We start from the raw sequence: 16,966 nt of genomic DNA, 5'->3' as shown, positions 1-16,966 counted from the left end.
TAAGTCTAGATCCCCCCCCCCCCCCAGAGGGGGATTATTTTAAGTGGGATTGTTCTCAAGTCTCTGAGATTCAGAAAAGATATTATGAGCTCCTACAGATGGAGTTTCCTAAGCCACCTTCTATTCCTCCTGTTCTGGCTACCCTTCTGGATACTTTCAGCAGTGTCTGTAGCCCCTGACTCTGCCTCCTGCACCTAAGAAGCAAGGTAGATTCTGTAAAGTGCCTAAGGAGTGCAGATTTCTTTATAAATGCCCTTCTGCTGACCTCTCTGGCAAGCCATCCAAGCTGTTGCTCTATATCAAGCTGTTTCCTTCTGATAAGGATAGTAGGACAATGGAAAGGTTTGGCAAAAAAGTTTACACTGCTGCCACTTTATCATTTTAAGCCATCCCCTACCAGACTCGTATAACCAGTTATATTTTGGCCATTCTTTTACAGGTTTCTGACCTTCCTGACTCTGAGGGGAAAGCTTCGACCCTTTACCTGCTGGACTCTGCTTCTGAAGTTGCCTGCCACTCAGTTAAATGCAGCTTTGATGTGGCTGATACCTCTTCCAAGGTTGCTGCCTTTGGTTCAATTATGAGCTGTTATTCTTGGCTTCATCTTAAGGCTTTGTCTGATGACACTAAGGACAAACTTTTGAATTATCATTTGAATAATATATTTTTTGGATCTCCTGCAGCTGAACTTCTAGCCCCTTCAGAACAAGGGTAAAGCCTTGCAGGAGTTGAAACATAGTTTTGCTTCTCTTATTCTCAAATTTCAGAGGGATTATCCTTCTGTCTGCATTTGTTTGTAGGCAATCTCTCCCTTCTATTAAGGTCAAGAAGTGTTCTAGGCATTTGCCTCCTGCTAAGTCTACTCAGGACTCCTGCCTCCCAGAAACCTGCTTTCCAGGGCAAGCAGGGTTCTATTTGACAGTTTGCTTTCTCCTGCTCTTGGTCAGGTTCCCTTGTTCCCTCCATCTATACCTGTCTCTCCCAAATTGGCTGTGGATCACTTCAGACGTGGATTCTGTCCATTATCCATCCAAGCTATTTCATGGTTTGGAAGTCCTTTCCTTCTTTTTCAGGCATTCCACAACCTTCTCTTGAACAGCTCTCTCATTTTCCTCATTCTGTCTTGACTCTGGGCACCATTTAAGCCATGCTTCCAAACCAGGTAGAGAAGGGATTTTACACCAAAATGTTTCGGGTCTCATGAAAGTAGGACACTTGGAGGGAAATTCTGGATCTTTCCAGCCTAAACACCTTTCTCAAGATCCCCTTTTGAATGTTCTGTCTGAAGACATTATTTTCTCCTCTTTTACCTCAGGCCTTTCTGGTAACACTGGATCTGAATGATGCATGCCTTCACATCTCCATCCACCCTCTCTTCAGAAAATTTTTGTTTCTCTGTCTCTTCCTTGCATTTTCAGTTTTCTGCTTTGCTCTTTGGCCTCTATACTGTCCCGAGGAAGGTCATCAAATGCTTTGCTCCTGTCATTGTTTTTTTGCGAGGGATTCAGATCTTTCCCTGTCTAGACAATCTGCTTATTCAAACTCTTTCCCCAGCACACTACTACAGGATATCATTTTTTTTTTTTTTACTGCCCTGTTAGAGTCTGGGGTTCACCATAAACTTTCAGAAATCCGTTCTGACACCTTCTCAGGATCATATTTTCCTTGGCTGTAGACTTCAGTCCTTTCCCATACTAGCATCTTTGTCTATCCCCAAGGCCCTGTCCCTAATTGCCTTTTTCCAGTTCCCACTTCCTCTGGGATTTACAGCCAGAGAATTTCTCAGAGTTCTTGGATTCATGCCTTCCACTATTCCCATGCTTCCTCTCACCAGACTCTATATCAGGAAGCTTCACTGGTACCTCAAGTCATTGTGGCTTCAACCTTGTGGACTTCCCAGTACCTTTCTTTCCCTGTCTGAAGTTTGACCTTCACTGGTGGATTCATCAACTTTCACTCAGCTCGGGGCTTCATTTACAAGCTTCACTTCCAACCCAGGAGGTTGCTACAGATGTCTCAGATGGGATGGGGTGATACCTGTGGTCTCCTCAGAGTTCAGGGTCTTTGGCCTCCCTATCAGAGGTCATACCATTTTATCATAAAGAAGATGAAAGCTGTGCTTCTGGCTGTTCAGGCTCTTTATTCCCTCTTCATTCCGGACACCTCAAAGTTTTCACATATAATGCCACAGTGATGTGATATGTCCAAAAGCAAGGGGGCACAAGGTCCTATCTTCTTCAGATCTGGGATCTAGCTATCCATTATCAACTGACTCTTCAGACAGCTCACATTCCCTCGGAGCACAGTCTAGTGGCAGACTCCATGAGCAGGTCCAGCACACAAGCTTACAAATGGATGCTTCACAGAGATGTTTTCCTGGACATTGCCCATCAGTGGGGTATTCCTCAGGTAGATATTTTTGCCTCCGCTCTGAACAGACAACTTCCACTATTCTGCTCCAGAGTCCCAAGTCATCTGACTTGAAAAGTGGCTGCTCTGCCTTTCCCTTGGAAGGGAATGTTTGTGCACACCTTCCTCCCTCTTCCTGTGTTACCATGGCTTCTTCACAATGGACTCTCCAAAAATCTTGCTAGTGACTCCTTTTTGACTCCGGACAGCACTGGTTCCCCATTCTTTCTCTTGACTTTAGCCATTTCTAAGCAAACCATCTCCTCTTGGATTTCTAAGGCAATTTTTTTGTTATTCTTTTCATGGTAAATATATTTCCTTATCACTCACTTGGCCACAGGCAGTCACCACAAGTCACCTCACCAGCTGGATCTTCTCACACAAAACAAGGGATTTCTTTTGCATCCTCACTTGTCCACTCTTCAACTGACACTGTGGGTGATAGGGTTTTGATACCTTTCAGGCACCTCTTTTCTGAGCATGTGCTTTGGGTTCTACAGGAGGCCACTAAACCACTACTGGGAAATCATGGATGTCTAAATGTAAGTGATTTTCTGTCTCTTGCCACTCACCATCTTGATCCCCAATCTGTAGAGGGGCATATTCTTCAGTTAAAGCTCATCTGTCAGCAACTTCTGCTTGTCTGCCCTTGACTCCTCTAGACTGTAGGTTTGAGGTTAAACAATTTCTCAAAAGCATCCTTCATATTAAACCTCCCAGGAAGCCTATTCCACCTTCCTGGGACCTCAATTTTGTACTTGAAAATTTGATTCTGGCTCCTTTTGAGCCTGCTTCTTCAGCTTCCATACAACATTGTACTTCGAAGGCTGTTCTTTTGCCTGTCACTTCAGCCAAGAGGGTATCTGAACTTCGGGCTGTCATGGTTGTTTCTTCTTTCTTAGTTTTCCACAGAGACAGGGTATCTCTTCTTACCAATCGTCCTTTCATGCCCAAAGTGGTCAGTGACTTGTCCCTTTATCAGTCTAGTCATCATCTTTCCTTTTTCCCTTCCCTGCTGTCTGCCAAATTCTTCACACCTTGGATTTGTACACACACCTCAGATATGTGGCGAAAACTAAAGTTACTTGCAAATCTGAGCAGCTTTTTGTTCATCCCAGGACAGTGGGTTTGGCCATTTCTAAGCAAACCATCTCTTCTTGAATTTCTAAGACAATTTCTTTTTGTTATTCTTTTCATGGGAAATGTATTTCCTCATCAGTAAAGGTGCATTCTGCTATAGATGTTGCTTCCTGTGGTGCTTTTTTTAAGAGTCTGGATACCGATTAAATCATTGAGGCTGCTACTTGGTCCTGTGTTCATACTTTCACTAGGCATTATAAGTCGGATGCTGTTTCCAGGGCCAGGCAGGCTTTGCCAGGGCTATCCTGCATTGGTTTGTAGAGGGCTTTTCTGGGACTTCCTCCTCCCCATCTTACTCTTGAGCTCTTGTACTCTACCTTAGGTAAAGAATACTGCAACAGTGACTTAGATGCCCTTCTCTTCACTGTTGCAGTATTTGCTCCCTCTTACCCACTCTGTTCTAGCTCTAACCTTGTCCTTTCTTGCCCTCCTGATCGAGAGGCTTATCTTTTTCTTCTTTTTGTTCTTTTCTCTCCTTCTGGATGCGCATGTTTTCCTTGTACCTATGTGCATTCTGTTCATGCAGGGGCATTTTCAGTTTGGAGTGTGTGCGTGTTTGTACATCACCTTTAAGCTCTATGCCTTGTGTGGAGAGCATACATGTGACATACAGTGCCTATAAAAACTAAAGACTTTGGTATACTGTCCAGATTTTGAGCTATCCTTTGGAGATCCCTTGGGTAAAAAATACTGCAACAGTGATGAGAAGGACATCTACTGTTATAAGATTTTACACAACTGTATTTTCTCCCTTGTCCTAGTCCTCCCTAATGGACTAAGCCGTTCAAAACTTGTAGAGACCCCACTGAATCTTGGATCATGGCAGTACTAGAAAAGACCCACATTGGTTTGCATATACACAGTGGGCTTCTGTATAGCCCAGTGTAACTTTGGCTGCACTGTGCCCAAGGCAGCAAGCTAATGTATGTTTGTGTCAGATGGCAAGGCTAATTTTTTTGTGCCAAGGATGATCTTATACAGTCCATTCTGGATGCTTTCTTTCAAGGAGGCACCTCTTGAGGCAGGCTTTCTAAATCTGGTCAGAAGCCTGTGGAAAAAAAATAGGCTGTGATTATTGCAGATGGTTTTCTTTCTTTGCCATCCACTTATGGCTCTGTATGTTATCGCAAGGAGTAGTCTTCTCAGTGGATAAGAACTTTTAAGCGTTATGCTTTTGTGCATTCCCTCTTTCACCCACCTAGTTTCCTAGAAGAATGTCTCAATTACTGCAGCTGTCATAACTATTCCCCTGGACTCCCCATAGGATGCCAGTTTGCAAAGTTTGTTCTAATTTTGTTTTCCTTCACTAGAGATTGGTGATGAATTTAGGATGTGGTAACAGTTGCCCTTGTCTTGTAGCCTTTGGACTCCCCCACCCCCATGCAGAAAGTGCTCCATGTAATTATCATTCACTTTCTGCACACAGCTTGTGGAATACGTTCAGACTGTGTACTCCACAAAGGGATGTAGAGTTCCCCTTTAAATAAAAAGTCAGGAGGTGGGCACTCCTTGTTTCTAAACGGACACCATTATGAACATGATTGACAACAGTAACCATATCTTGGTATGTTAACTTCTGGATGACTTGTCATGCGTCTTCTGCTTCAGGGCAGGAGGATGTTATTAATGGGCTTGGTAGATGCCTTTGAGTACATTATTGTCTTACGCTGACATAGAATCAGTTTACTCTGAGTTGGCTTTGTGTGCAGTAAAACAGATTTCTATTTGAACTGCCAGCTGCATGCAGGTTGTTTAGCAAGAGTACTACCCTTTGTGGCAGGAACCTTGTAGGAGAAGGAACCTTTGTTCTGATATTCATAACTGGCAGCTGTTGGCCCCTGTGAGGAGTTCCCCTTTAATGACCTTTTTTCTGGCCATCCTATTGTTGCAGTCTTGGTGGTCTGTGTAAATAAAGGGGAAGGCCTGTCTTGCGTGAGATCACAGGATTACTTAAGGCACAGTGGAACGCGTTCAGTGTTTTTGCTCCTACCCACAGACAAGGGCCTTAAAAGCAAGCCTTAGCATCCTTAGTGATGTCACAGGAGACTATTCAGATTTGGATTGTCTTGCTTCTCTTTGATGTTATAGTAGCCATGATGTTCACAGTTGCATTCTCTTGCTTGAGTGTGTGTTAATGTTACATTAGATACAGAATTATTAATGGCTACAAAGCCATTATGCTCTTAAAGACATTCACTTAGTGTCAGATACTTGTTAACTTGCTGTACAGTGTTGGACAGTTACTGCCGGTCGAATTGTGGGTCTCCTCCTCTTTAAGCAGGATGCATCTCTGATTTTAAGGAGCCCACCCGAGTTTATCCCTTGTTCAGGGAAGCAGGCCTGACTTAAACAGAGTGTAGGTAGGTAAGTACCATTCGCATGTTATCTGTTGCAGTAACATTTTTACTGTAAAATATTTGCAGTTACTTATTAAACACACTGAAAGGTACTGTCCATTCCTTTCTTCAGATATCACCGGTGTGCGCACTGAAATTTCGACAGATGCCTTTTCAGGTTTTTGAACTTGTGCTTTAGTGCACTGTTTTGTATGTTTTTATTGAATATACTAAACCGACCCATCTGGTACATTTTAACCTATTTCCTATGAGAACAAGCACCTACTGTTTGACCTTGTGTTTTTATTCCTTTAGATCTGTGCATTAATTCTGAAAGAGCCTTGGCTACTTTTAAAAATTTTAATGCAAAGATACTGTGCATCTTTACTGCGATGGTGGTGCTGCGTTAGCGTTGTTGCCTCACAGTAAGACGTTGTCCTGTTCGATTCTCAGATAGTAGTGTGTCTGTGGAGATGTGTGTATGCGTACCTTCGTTGAAGGTTGTGCGTCAGGGCCGGCAACTCGGCACATAAAAATCTACTGCCAATCATTAGCGGACCGGAGTACCGCTGTGGCGACCCCTAACCGGGAAAAGCCGAAAGACTCAAACAAACTGTACATCTTTACCAGGTCCCTGTCAGAACTTCAACGTTTTTGTGAAAAAAAAATAGACTGTTTCACACAGAAGCTGCAAATACTGGAACTTCATGCTTCCCCTTTCAGGCATTTTTGTAAGGGGGATTTGGCTTCATTCACCCTTGACATAGGGGACCGTCTGTTGCCAGTAATATTCTAACTCTAAGATCTCTCTTCCTCAGAGAAAGGCTACTGCAACCTTGTATTTCCTAATTCCAGACTGTTGGCCTTTGCATGTCATGAAGCTAGATTCTGAAAACTAACTGAATGGCATTTGATGCTGGAGAGTGATGCACATAATCCATGGTATAGCATTTGCTCTTGATTCTCGCACTGTTCTTTGTTTGCCTTTGATGTATGCCTCCAAACTGCATACTATTCTGACATGGTGATGTTTCTCAAACAAGTATACAATTAATTTCTCCTTTGCAGGAGAGGGATGCTTGAATGATTTTTAGGGGATGTGACAGGAAGATTTCTCTCTCTCAGTAATTCTGAATGTGCATTCATGACTTGTTCAAAAAAAAAGCAAAGGCTTCTGTTCTTTAAACTGAGGAGGCAGTGAGCCTTTTTTCCTTTACCGTTTCCCTTTCAAATGGAGGTTTGTGAAACCCATTTAGTAGTTGGTAGACATTATGCAGTAGATATTCCATATCACTGCTCCAGTGAAGAAACTGACGCCTACCTGAGACTTGATTTATATATTTGTATGTTTGACGTATTGTTGCCTTCCAGCTTGGAGGATCAGCATAGCTGAAATTTGTGTCCTGTAGATGTTCTAATACCCATTACTATGGCTTGGCAAATCTCAGAACTGCATACATTTTGTGTAAGGAGTCTAATTTGGACTTCCACATGGATTACATCTCTGTTTCCTTTGAGTTTCCATTTATGGAGACCATTTGCCTATTTTTTTAAACACAAATAAAAGTCCCAAGTGAATGCAGAGTGGTATTTGCTTCCTGGTGATCTTATTCTGCCTTCTTGGTGATTTTTGTTTTGTGGTTCTATTTTTTTTTTTTTTTTTTTTTTTTTTTTTTTTTTTTTAAGGTTCATAACAGGGGAGGAGTGTATCCTTCACATCTTGGGTGGTCATTATCAGTTGTAACTTTACCCATAGAAATTTAACGAGCATATTTTCACAAGTAGTTTTTCCTGCCCTGTCTTTTCAGTTTGTCTCGAGTCCATCTTTTGTCTCCTAACACAACTTTTTAATTTAATTTGGAGCACTCTTGGGACTCTGCTCATGCACCTTGATAGACTTTCTCAAATAAAATAAACAGAAGTGAGGTGAGTACTCAATCATGTAAGCTGAGTTTTTGTGAGGGAGACTTCTGCAGTCAGTTTTTTTGTTCCCATCCACTGTCATATCTGGCTATTCCGGCTGCTGTGAGGAAACAAGTTTAGCATTTTATGTACTTTTAATTGCTCTTTTTTTGTTGTTTTTAGGTAGAACTGGTTTGAACAGAGTTCAAAAACTGAGGAGATATGAAACACATGACTCCTAGGCCTATTTCTGGAACACCAGGAGTGAGGGGAAGGAGACATGTACTATCTTTGATCATTGAGATTAGAGGCTCAAAATGTCGGTGTACTATATTTGGGAGCTATATGCACCACCTTTGGATTGTACATGGTATCCTTGTCTGTGCTGAAGAGCACATCCCATCCTGATCACAAATTCATTGTAGCTATTTTAGAATGCACCTATTTTCACTACCTGAAGACACACACACCACTTGTCGCTAGATCATGAATGCAGACCACTCTATGTATTGTTTTTGGAAGTGGATGATAAAATTGACATATTTTAGCACATACTGCATTTTGGAGTCAGTGGGATAAAATGAGTCCATTGCCTAGAGCCTTGCAGTAGTTGGAAGTAGACCAAAATAAGGGTTGCCCAGAGGGTTCATCAAAGAATCCCAGGCATGAACACAAAAGGCAGAAGCAAAAGGGTTAGAGCCAAGGTCTAAATCCAGACCCATTCCCCCTTCAGTGTCCACAGTAGTTGCTGAGGACTCAGTTCCTTTACAAACAAGATCGTTGCTTTGTGGGGAGTAACCGTTCTTGAACCTCATTTGGATGTTTTTGAGCAGAAGGCTGCTTTCCCCTTCCATACATTTTTAGGAATGAGAACTAGGCTGTGACTGTGCCTCCTCTGGCTAGCACGAGAATGTCCAGTAAGTTCATGAGGAATGGGCCTTTAGCGGGCTGTGCTATATTTGGTTTGATCCTAGGAGATGAGTTTCGCCCCCCCCCCCCAATCCACTCAGAGAACTCTGCTGCCTACAGTAAATGAAGTTCAGGCAGCCCTGTGGTTCCTTAGCCTTCATCTCAGTGGGTTAAGGACAGCCTGTTCCACTCATTGCAGAAGACTGGACTGCATGTTTGTAAGCATGAATCAGCAGTTCACTACAATGTGCTCTTCCTTCATTGCCCCTTTTAGATGTCGCTTTGTTGCACACTTGACCACCATTTATTTGGTTACAGGCAAATACTTTACTACTGTCACTTCAGTGCTACATTCTTGGGAGGAGAGCAAAATGCATATAAAGACAGTTAGCTAAAAGAAATGGTCTTCCTGGTAGCCGTGTCCTCAGCTTGTCAGATTTCCAAACTCCAGGCTTGTATTACAGTGTAAAGATTTTTCCTTAAGTAGACATGCTTCACAGATGTCCAGAGTTTTGTAGCTTGTTCCTAATTTTTGTTTCCTATTTTCCTTTCACCTTGTAAAATTTTTGATCTTCTCGTAAATCACTGAAGATTGCAGTCAATCATGCCATTATAGTTTCATACTAGTTGCTGTGAAAGTGCATGTTCTTTAAGTAAATTAGAATAATTAAAATTTTAGGCCTTTAACCCCCCCCCCCCCCATTACTTTTTACTTTGTTCAGAAATTCTTGAGTAAAAGAAGTTGAGAGTAATGCATATATTGGAATTCTGTAACTCAACCAGTCTGTCATCTTTTGTGAAGTTGAGAACAGAAAGGACAGTGCTCTTCATGCCCTGGATATTTGCCATTTCGAGAAGTTGGTCCTCTCAAGAAATTAACTGTTGAAAGTGCTCAGTTCATTAAACATGAGGTAAAACTCCAGTTTTGTGTATTTCAGGCAAGGAATGAGCCTGTTGTCCCCAAGTCACAGCAACTTCAGTGTTGCTTACTACAATTAAGAGTACAGAGGGCTTTGCCCCATTCCTCCAAAACAGTATTTTTTAAATTTATTTCCTAAGTGCAGTTGTTTAACTTGTGATCAAGGCCATATGTTTTAATTCATGAAGATGACCTGCACCCACACTTATAGATCTGTATCTTTTGGAACCATGAGCATTGCTGGACAAACCAGCTGTTCATTAGCAGTGAGAACTTTGCAGTTAACAAGCAAACAGTATCCCAGATGCATTGTTTTCTTTCACATTAGTGGCTAATCAAACCTTGGCCATTGTCGTCTTTTTTGACTGCTGTAATGTGTTTCAGTAGCATATCATGCTGCAGCTATTTAGTTATTGTTGTGTACCTTTACCAAGCACTGTAACTGCCCCTTTGTACCCAGGAGCCCACTTCCATTATAGTTTTTTTCTTGAAGTTCTCCTGCCACACAAGCTCCTTTCACCCCATTTGAATTTGTTTTTGTGCAGTGCTTGGAATTTTATCCATGTGTTCTATTGTTTACACCAGTACCTTCAAAGCAAGATACAGTAGGCGTGTGATTATTCACCAGAACAGTGGATCATTAAGAGATCCATCTGTAGTGATTGGCTGCATTATTCCATTTTCTCCCCGCCCCCCACCCACCCCCCAAGATCCTTTAGCTGCTGCTGTCATGGGGGTGAGGCAATCTTTAAACTTCAAAGTTTATAATTTTGCAATGTACTCAGTTCTGTTTCCTTTTAGGTGCCACCCCTTTTTGAATATGGGTAAGAATTGGTGATTGTGGGAAAATGTGCCTCTTAACCTTGCCATCAGAAGGGCTGGCTGGATGAGACTTCACCACATGTTCATATTTAGATGTTCCACTTGCTGTACAAGACTCTGTCAGAGATTACTTGAGATGGTAAATATTCACATATCGTGTTTAAACAAGTCCCACTGTGGTATAGAGTTATTTGCAGTGATTGTCTCTAGTGTTTGAGATTTTTTTTTTCTATTCAATTTTCGGCTCCCTCACTGCTGACCCCAGTTCCTGCCGGCACTTCATCTAAATCACTGGGTGTACTGAACCCTCCTAAACCTCCCTCAGACATACTCCAACCCCAGTGACGCAATCAAGACAATTTACGGCAGTGTCACACTGCTGTTCAAAGGTATATGTTTCTGCTTTTCTCCCACTATCCCCTACACTTGCCTGGTAGCATCCAATGGGTGGGATGTGCAGTAGGCATCGACACCGTCCCACCACTCACTCCTTTAAAGTGTTGATGTCAACAGGACTTCCTGGCCCCACCTAAAGGCAGCACCATGTGGTCGTTTCTGATTTTGTTGGACTGAACTGTGCAGTTGTAACCCAAGCATACAAGTCTCACTCCTCCGAAGAAGGGAGCTGTCATCCTCCCTGCTTGTGCTGCCAAGAGTCTGAGCCAGTATTCAAACTCTGGTCATGTGAGCAGTAATCACGGTTGTATCTTCTACAGTACAGTTGCAGGTTACCTTTTACTCAAGGTTTGTAGTCTGCAAATATGGCACATCCATATTTTGAATGTAATAATAGTAATAGTCATTTTTGTACTTAAGGTCCCAAATTTAAAGAATATGATGTGATGTTAACATAGTTTTACTTCTGCAGACTTCATTGTCAATGTCAAGTATCTTCTTTCACAGTGTAGACCCATTTGTTCCTCCTTGTTATGAACATGCCACATGACTCTGAAGAAGTATTTTCTTCTCAGACAAGAATGTCTTTCAGCAACTGATACTTATAACAGGGCACTTGAGTGCTGTCATCTGGCAGTTAGTTTGTGGCTTTACCTTCTAATGTATGTGTATGCTTCCGCACGTGATGAGGTGGCTGCAGCATGAATGTAGTTTGATATGTTTGAGCACTTTTCACTGGTGCATGTGGTGATGCTGTGTCCCCATCTTCCAGTGTGTATAAACATTGTAGAAAACTGGATTGCCTTCTCTTTCCCCAAGATGCATAACAGACTGGATGGTCACATCCATTTATGCCCTTCTATTCAGTGTTGCGATATTCCTTACATGTGGGTTATATTCCTCCTAATGACCAGACCCCCAGCCTGTATACAAAAGCTTAGAACCTCTTCCTGTACGTGGGACATTGCATGTAGGCACACACAACATCAGACATAAAAGGGACATCTGCACGTACCATCTTCAAAACTTTTTTGCTGCTATTCGGAAAGGTTGACTTGTACATTCGGTCTGTTGGATTACGTTGGTTCGTCTTACAGATTTAGATAAGTATCCCATCGGGGATTTAATATATTGCTACTGACTTGTCATCCAGGAAGGGCAAGTGTAGGTGTGGAAGTCAAATTCCACATAAAGATAGCCACGACCTGTGCTTGGTTTGCTTAGGGCCTGCTCTTGACCACAAGTCCTGTTCTGTTTGTCAGGCCTTCATTCCCAAAACTTTCCACAGTCCTCTGTCAGCTTTGAACTTGTACTTAGAAAAGGAGCGACTCAAACGTTTGGGTAGAGATGCTATGGAGGGTTCTGCAAGTGCTTCCAAGCCATCTGTTAAAAGGAAGTTTAGCAAGGTTAGACCTGAATCCTCTAGCTGTGCCTGCTCCCTCCGGCATACCTCTTGAGGTTAATGAAAACCTGGTGGTACAATTGGAGGTGGTGTCTGCTCCCTTGGTGGGTACCGGGATGGAAGCCATCAGGAGTGCGGATCCTAGCACATCTGAGGCTGTGTAGATGTCTGGTTCAGATGACTTTGGAGAACTGTGGCTTGTAATCGTGAAAGACTCCGGAACTAGTCCAGCTTCCTTCTCCAAAGAATTACTGGAGGTTAGGCCTACTACTGCCATTTCTCTATAACAGGATAGACCTGTGAAAAAGAAGCAAAAGACTAGGCATGACCTAGCTCCCTCTACCCCAGCATTGTATTGGGATGTTTTTTCCCCAAGGCTTTATTAAGGCACTGGCTTTGAGGCCTGTGACTTCACCTTCTTCACCCTCACCCACAGCGGGGCCCGGCCTTTGCCTCTTCTTCAGTGCAGCCGTTCAGGTCCCAAGGCCTTATTCCAGGACAGCCTGCAGAACTTCAAATTCAGGACTCAGAATCTGAGGAGTCTTCATCTGGTGAGGACTCTGCATATTCCACTCTAATTCCCTCTCCTTTTGAATATGCTTCCCTAGAGGAGGAGTCTAATGGGGGGACACTCCCATGGAAGTGCTCTCCTTTGGGGAAACAGTTAATAAAATGAGGGAATTTTTTTTAAGTGGGATTCCACACCAGTGTCAGAATAACAGATGAGATATTATGAGCAGTTACAGGTGGAGACTCCTGGACCTTCAGCAATCCCTTCCAGTGTTGCCAGTCTTTTTAGATATATTCAAGGCTGCTTGTAAGACCCCTTACTCCCAAGCCCCTGCCCAGAAGAGACTGGATCATTTCTATTAGGTTCCTGAGGATTACAAATTTCTTTTCAATTGCCCCTCAACTGACCCTGCTGTGATTTTCATTATCTCAGATAAGTCCTCATGGTTGTCTCCTACCAAGTTGCTCCCTTGTGGCAAGGAAAGCAAAATTTTGGAAAGGTTGGGTAAGAAGGGTATATACTTCCACCTTGGGTATCAGGGCAATTAATTGTCAGACACGCATGCCCAGATATGCTCTGGCCTTACAAACTCAGGCAACCAGGCTCTTTCCCCATTGCTGGATTCAAAGGAGAAATCCCTGATGTTCTTCGTGTTTCACTGTTGCAGTCATTACATTTGGATTATCTGCTTGCAGGTAGGCCTCAGTCAGCCTGATTAACAAAGTCTTGGGTCCTGCGTCAGTTGCTGTCTCTTCTTCCGTGATGTCAGGTCGTCAGGTGTATAAAACATGCAGCCGACGTCATTACATCAGTCTTTCTTGCCGTGCGGTGCCCGAAGCAGAAGCAGTTCGCAAGTGCCGGTCGGCCGACTCCTGAAATTTTCGTTTTCGAGTTTTAGAACCGAAGTCTTCAACTAAAAGCCAAGTACCCCGTTGGGGAAACTTTTTCTTGCTCTAAACCGATGTCAGTAAAAGTAAATAATTGCATTTCTTGTGGAAAGCAAATACCTCATAAAGATTTTCATTCGTACTGTATTCCTTGCCTAGGCCCTGACCACGATGTACCTCGCTGTCGGTTTTGTGCCTTATTTAAACCACGAACTATCCGTCGTCGGTATATTTGCGCTTCTAAATTTTTTGGTGCTCGGTTCAGTTATCCTGATATGTCTTTCGTAAGCCATCAGACTACCGACATTCCAAACAAACGCAAAGATAAAGACAGAGACAGGCCGCCCAGTTCGCCTGTACTCAGTGAGGCACTTTCACAGCCCCTGATAACCGCTACTTCAGATTCGTAGGCCTCTACTGAGACCCATTCGGAGTCCGGTATGCCACGAGATGCTTCAACTGTGGAACCTGCGGATGTCTGTTCCTTGGATGGGTCTGGAGCCGCTGTGCAGGCACTGGCTTCTGAGGGTGTATTCAGGCCTACTGACTTGCATATTAAACCAGCACCATCTTCTTCTTAAAGGCCTAAAACTCAAACCATGCCTAGAAAACTGATGCCCAGAGCACATGGTCAGGCCTGTATGCCTAAAGAACAAATGATAAGAATGACTGAAGACCTTATTACTTTAATCAGGGGAAGCCAACCTTCCCCCTCTAAGAGACCTAGGACTGAGTTTGCTTATGATACTTATGACCAGGATTTGAAATTTCTGTTTCCTCTGATGACCAGGATTTACCCTTATCTACTTATGAGGATTCTAATGCTGAGGACTCAACTCCCTCTGCCCCCCCCCCCCCCTCCCCCAGAGGATTTCTCTTTTGGTGAAACCTTCCATACTCTCAGGGAGCTTTTTCATTGGGAAAGTCAGGGTTTCTCTGATTCTAAAAAGAGGCTTAGGGATTTCATGCTCCTGCCCCAGCACAGGCCTTTAGCTATACCTCCTGTACTGGTCATTGTTGAGAATGTCTTTTCGGAATCTAGCATAGTCCCTTACTCTTTACCTCCTGCTTCCAGAAAACCTGATAGATATTACAGGGTTCCTGACTCTCACAAGTTCCTTTTCAAAAATCCTACTGCAGATCCTGAAATCATTTCACAGGGACCCAAGGGCATTAAAGCTACTACTGCCAAAAATCCTACCCCATCTGAGACTCCAGGGCGCTGGATAGATGGGGTAAGAAGGGTATACACTTCTGCAACTTTGGCCATTAGGGCCTTGAATTGTCAGTTTCATATGTTAAAGTATCAAGTGCATATTATTGGATTGCTTAAACAGAAAATAATGACTCCTGATTGTGCTGAAAATAAGGATTTACAGGATTTTATGCATTCTGCTGAACAAGCTGGTAAACATACATTGCAATGTGGTTTTGATTCACTAGAGGCATCTTGCAGGACTGCGGTAACTGGGTCTGTACTTAGAAGGCATGCTTGGCTTAAGGAGCAATCCTTGCCAGATAATGTTAAAGCAATGCTCCCTTAAATCATGGCCACCTGTTTGGCAACAAGGCAGAAGTTGTTCTTAAAAAGATGGAGGAAAAAGCTAAATCTATGCAAACTGTTGGACATTTTAAAAGTACAACCTTCAAGATTTAGTAGGCATTGGCCTTCTAAGAATTGGTCCTTTCCTGCCTCTTCCAGACTTTCTCAGTCCAAACCCAGCTCCAGCAGAGCACCTAGGCTTTAGTCTCAGGGGACGCAGAGGACTAAGCAGTGGGGGGCCTCCACTTCCAAATTTGGGAGTAATAAAACTCCCCCATATGGTAAACTGTCTCAATGACTTCTTTTTAAAACTTCCAAGCACTTCTTAACTGACTGCCCCTTTGGGGGGGGGGGGGGAGATTGCACTTCATGCAAAGAACTGGGGACTCATTACCCAGGACAAATGGGTTTTAATTATATTGTCCCAAGGATACAGATTTCACTTCCACACATCACCAACTCCAAGCGATTGGCCGGATCTACCTCCAAAGCAGTGGGCAGAGGCCCAAAAGCAAGTACTCTCTCTCTTAAGCATAGGGGCTATTCAGTTGGTACCAAAAGAGAAAAAGGGACAAGGTTTCTACTCGAGATTTTTCCTGGTACCCAGAAAAGACAATTCATGGCATCCTATCCTGGACTGCCTACTCTAAACACCTTTTTGGTGATTCCAAAATTCAAGATGCTGACTCTTTACCAGTTGCTTCCTATGCTAAGCAAAGATGCCTGGTTGGCAACACTAAATTTAAAGGAAGCATACCAGCACATCCCAGTCAGGGGAATCTTGCAGAAGATGTCTATGCTTCAAAGCAGGCTACACGCACTATCAGTTCTCTGCACTGCCCTTTGGCTTATGTACTACGCCCAGGGTACTCACAAAGTGCTTAGCTCCAGTCATTGCATTTTGCAGGCAAAGAAATATTCAAATATACCAATACCTGGATGATTGTCTAATTCAGGCAGAAAACCAGGACATACTTTTGAATAATCTGGCTTTTGTACAGAGGGTGCTAACTTGTCTGGGGTACACCATAAATGAAAAGAAATCATACCTGGTACTCTGTCAACAAATTATATTCCTGGGAGCAAGCTTGAATACAACTTCCCAGATGGCTTTCCTCACGCCAGAGAAACAAATTCACTTGACAACCTACTTCAAACAAGTGGTCACAAAAACCCTGCTATCTGCAAGGCAAATACTACAAGCCTTGGGGTTTATGGCTTCCTGCATTCTTCTAAATCCATATGCAAGACTGCATATGAGGAAACTACAATGGTATCTAAAAAAGCCTATGGTGTCAACATTCTCAGGATCTAGAAGCAATGATTCCTATCATTCCTTGTCTACGCCTAGAGTTCCTTTGGTGGGCAGAGGCCTGCCACCAAAACAAGGGACTACCATTCACACTACCCCCTGCCACCCAAACCCTAACAGATGTATCAGACAATGCATGGGGGGGGGGGGCGCACCTGGTAGGGAAGTGCATTCAGGGCAAATGGAACCTAATTCAAATGCACCTTCACATGAATCATTAAGAAATGTTAGCTGTACAGAATGCTCTGACATCCTTCAAGGACCACATTCTTCCAGAACAATTAATGGTAAAGACGGACAACGCCACTGTTATGTGGTACATAAACAAGCAGGGGGGTACACATGCTTACCCCCCTCTGCAGACTAGCCATAGCATTGTGGAACACAGCCTTGAGCTACCAGGTACATCTACAAGCTCAATTCCTGTCAGGAAAATTAAATACACTGGCAGATGGACTAAGCAGAACTCTCATGGACC

Source organism: Protopterus annectens, chromosome 16.part0, assembly GCF_019279795.1.
Source record: "Protopterus annectens isolate FY-2018-M chromosome 16.part0, PAN1.0, whole genome shotgun sequence".
In the NCBI taxonomy this organism is placed as follows: Eukaryota; Metazoa; Chordata; order Ceratodontiformes; family Protopteridae; genus Protopterus; species Protopterus annectens.
This window is presented reverse-complemented; position numbering follows the sequence as displayed.